The sequence below is a fragment of the Amblyomma americanum genome, chromosome 1, assembly GCF_052857255.1.
Source record: "Amblyomma americanum isolate KBUSLIRL-KWMA chromosome 1, ASM5285725v1, whole genome shotgun sequence".
NCBI lineage: Eukaryota > Metazoa > Arthropoda > Arachnida > Ixodida > Ixodidae > Amblyomma > Amblyomma americanum.
The window spans coordinates 129,654,921-129,659,385 of record NC_135497.1 but is presented as its reverse complement, the minus strand read 5'-3'; the positions used below and the strand labels follow the sequence as shown (position 1 = coordinate 129,659,385).

The 4,465-nt window shown below is 48.0% G+C and overlaps 1 protein-coding gene across 5 annotated transcripts in view; it reads right to left on the bottom strand.

The window, feature by feature from the left end:
- Positions 1 to 4,465, bottom strand: part of LOC144113671 (uncharacterized) — a 46,846-nt gene that overhangs the window by 35,699 nt on the left and 6,682 nt on the right. For 2 of the 5 annotated variants that reach the window (XM_077646898.1, XM_077646899.1), the window contains exon 2: positions 2,745 to 2,904. The exons of the other annotated variants lie outside the window; for them this stretch is intronic. The gene's annotated coding sequence lies outside the window, so the exon portion shown is untranslated. The remainder of the gene's footprint in view (positions 1 to 2,744; positions 2,905 to 4,465) is intronic. 5 annotated transcript variants of the gene reach the window in all.

Here is a 4,465-nt window from a genome sequence, read left to right as displayed (position 1 = left end):
ACACCACTTTCGTCCGTCCGTAGTAAGAAGTAAACCTGTCGCGGTAGATTATTTCAGCAATCGAAACCCCCGGTGCGTCTGTTTTTTTTTTATCCGACGAGTTAAACTTTTCATTTCAAAATGTAACCTACCTTTCAACGTTAACAAGTATATTAGTGACAAATTGATCCAATTAACTTTGAAAAAAAAGGTAATAAAATATGTGAAACGAACCGCCATATCCTAAACCTGAACAGGCAGGCGTTGTAGAACTTCCAGTAGCAGTTTCCAGCCTATTCCGCCCCCTTTTCTAGCGTCTGTTCTGTTAATGTTTGCATAACGAATAAAATCAATAATAATAACGCTACACCTCGGTTTGAGTTGGGCGGTATGCTCTGTGATGTGCCTTGTTTTTTTCCTTGGACTGATATCACACCGTGGCCCAACATTCTTGCCAAGACAGGTACTACAATCTACCTGCACTAGATCGCTCTCGAAGCACAGTACACGAAGGGCGAACTGGTGACAGGCTGCAAACCTACACGGAGAAGCATCGACGAGCCCCAGTAACGGGACCCGCGGTCTGCAAGCGTTTTCTCTCATTTGTCCCTACATCGCTGCGCGCCATCGCTATGAACGCTGGACTGCCGCGAGCGCGAGGAGCTGTCATGCATGAAACGAGCTTTCTCCGCTCCTGTGCAACAGCCAAAACGGCATCTGCTCTGACTGTACTGAGCTAACGATGTGACAGTATATAGCCACGCACTGGCGGCTCTCCTCGCGAGCGCCCGGGACGAGTCTGAGCAGCATTTGCACGGCCAGTCCATGAAGTGATCGGTACTTGCTTGGTCGTGCTGTCAAGGTCCGCGCGTAAGTGGCTGGATCTCAAGCAGACAGTCCCCGTGACTTGAACAGTGAAGCGCCCGTTGACAAGACTTTCAAACTCACTTGAATCCACAGGTAAAGATCAGTCGTTTCGCTCCTCGCGAATGCTGAATCGTCGGGCGTCCGCAATGAAGACGTTAGAAGAAGAACCTCAGAAACCGGACTTGGCGGCAGAAGCAGAAAGCTGACCTTTTCTCTCCCTCCCTTTGTGTCCCGGGAAATACCGACATTAGCGGCAGCAACGCTGGCCCCAAACAGAAATGGAGTACAGCAGTGGCAAGAGTGTTCGTGCATCTTGCACAGAGTGCATACACCTAAGCACCTGGAATGCACGCCAGAGGTGCTCGAAATAGGCGTTGAGCTGATTCGTCACGTCCTTTGTGCGTCTCAGTGAAAGAGCTGATAAGCTGCGCGTTATGGGTGCTTGTTCGCTACTGTAGCGTTCCCAGGCACTTCTAAGGCTGCCGAAACTCTCTCACCGTACCCTTAGCTGAAGTCAACTGTATACCCGCTTATATGCGTTTTTCTTCTTATTCTTGACACCTGGTTAATATTGTCATAATGAGAGTTTAATGTAGTAAACCAACGTACCTCGGCATCGTGAGCGGTGTCTCATGCACACTCAGAAATATTCTTTTGCGCTCAATCACATTCACTTCCACAGGTGCCCTCACAGGGGCTTCCAAGAGTGCACGCACACATATGTGAGTTAAAGTGAGGAGAAATGACAGGACAGGTGAACTCAGTGGTCACTAACTCATCGAGTCAGTGTCACGAGATGGAAGATGGCACTGACTGCCTGTGGGAACAGGTGCATGGCGAGTAAGTGCCAAACGCCTTGAAGCGCCTCTCACACAAACATAATGAAATGACTGGATGTCGCGGCATCCTGCGCGCCTGTGCAGTATAGCAGCCGCAGTAGCTATGATAAAGCCGCCAGCGGCGACGTATAGCACATAGTTCGCGTTGCGGGATCGAAGGCCGTGGATGCAGCCGGGGCGGAACGCCGTGCTCTGCACGCTGCACGTATGTGGGAGGCCAGGGCCACAAACGTGCGGCGGGTCGAGCACGGAACGAAAGCTATCGGGCAGCTTCCCGCAAACGCGCTGTACGACAAGATGCTCAAGTCCGGGCCAACACATTTCTTAAAGCACTCGTCGCAACCTTCCCATCTAAGATAGAAACACAATCATCACCCACTCATGCGAGGTAGCAGCATTCAAAGCAAATACAACAACTGCAAAAATACAAAGCGGGCAAGCAAGCGCTGATCATCCAGATTACACGCATGTAATCATGATTTAATTTTTCTGTTTTATTAGCTGCAGCTTAACTGAAGGACCTCACCAGGGCGCCATTTTCTTGTAATATGCGTAAAAATATCTTCCATCTAACTTATCATTCATTTATCTCCTTTTCCGATTAATGCAGCTCACACACACACATGCACACACACGGAAAAATGATTCGCCATGTATTCCTTAGTTTCGAAGACTGCTGGATTATTTCGTGTGAAGGTTCGTGTAAGCTATAATATCAACATTCAGCCCGTTGCTTGTTAAATTGATGAGATAATTTTATGTTGCGATTCATTTACTTTACAGTTTAGTGCATTGTCACAGGTCTCTATATTCTGAAACAGAGAGCTGACTGCACGAGAAGACTCAACAGCAGAGCCGTTACGAGCCGGATATATTCCAGACTGACACCTCAGTGCGGTTTTCTAACGATAGATACTACTCAGTAGCGCCACAATACCATCGAGAGCCCCACGGGCCCTAATATGTATACTGTGTGCATACGTCCGTTCAGGAACAAACGTTTACGGACCGCTGCAACTACGAAAAAGCCAAGTTTCATCACAGTTTGGACATACGTACGGCCTTATTCTTTTTCACGGCTCGCGCGGTGCCAAGCCCTTGTGTACAGGTGGTGCATACGCATGTTCGTGCCAATGTGCAGTGGGCTTATACAGGAGCAGTCTCGAACAGCCCCACCTTCCACGCTTGAACTTGCGGTTCTCGGCAACGAACTCCGGAGCTGTACGGAAATGTACGACGGGCACATAAGGCTTGGAGTAGACTGTCGAGTAAGTCGCGCTTCACAGTCTAGCTCACTTAGTTGGACGCGTGGCAAACTTTAAGAAAAGTGCAGGCTAAAATTGCCAGGTCTCCGCCATAAGTAGGTGCTTAATAATGTCCGCAAGCTTTAACCTCTCTGTTCTGCAGCATTTATTCGAGCAGTGTATCCGTGATCAACCATTGCCAAGTGACAGCTGTGTCGACCTGTAGAACTGCATCGGTATAACGCAAACAAATATGCGTGCATCTACAATTACAATAAGTACGCAGCTTTGCAGCTACGGGAGCTTACCAGTGATGTTTAATTCATGGAAATTGGGGAGCAAAATTAGGCGAAAAAGAAATCCGTGCAGAGTTTCAGGGAAGCTCAAGTACCGAAATTTGTTCACAATTTTTCAAGCTGCTGCAGGGAAAAATGGCCAGAAATGGGGATTTTTGAGACTAATCAGGGGATGCTTCCGTTATTGCATGGAACACCACTGGCGTTTACTGACTTTTGCACGCGCCGAGTCCGCGCCGGTTATCCATTTTACAAAATGCAAGCTAAGGCTACGAATTAGGCAGTCATGGGCAAGAATAACACCATCTGCCGTGATAGTTGGTTGCGATCCATATGTATCAGCAGCGCGAAACACAGAACAGGAAGAAAAAGAAGATAGCACAGAGCGCTGAACCCTTTTCTCGGAAGTTCAGTGTCTGTACTATCTTCTTTTTCTTCTTCCTGTTTTGTGTTCGCTCTGCTGCAAGAGACCGGAGCACGCTCTCAGACCCTCGCGTCACAACAAAGATGCCCTTGCAGCGCAACTCGTGGAAATGCGCACCACATCCAGAAACGAGCAGAAAATGGGTCACTGCCTTGTGGCGTCATCTAACCCAGAATTCTTCCCGGACGCACACGCGTTTACCTACAATGGACAGTGCGCTGGTTCCTGCAGCGTTTGCATCCTTTGTCACAGATCTAACACAGACAGGAAGAGCTCTTCAGCAGTAAAAAAAATAGAGAAAGGGCACGGTGGTATGGTACCACCATCTTGCCTTGTTCATCAGGCGCTAAGTGATCTAACAGAATTCCTTACATTGGGGTAAATATTTCTTTATTTTTTTTTCTAGAAAAATGCCATGAAGTCTTTCCGTCACATTGAACCGCCCCCCTCTCTTTGTCCGCCCTCCGGGTTTCATGTTTTCAAAGTACATCGCATGCGTGCATTCGCATATAAATTTGCCCTTCAAGGTTCGCTTTTCAACTGCATCGCGTTCACCAATAGCACCTCAGCTTTAAAGGGCAGACCTGGAAGACTTCTTTTTTTTTTTTTTCTAGAGTCGTTCACGAGATGTTTGCAGGGCATGATGGCTCGCTGTGGCTGAGAAGTCCTGGGGCCCATATAGCTATGAATACCAACTTTCCAATTAATCAACACAGGACCGGGGGGGGGGGGGGGGGGGGGTGATGAGACGTTGGCAAAAAATTAAATGATCCGAAATTCTAAAACCATTCTACACCATGAAATTAGCACTTATAT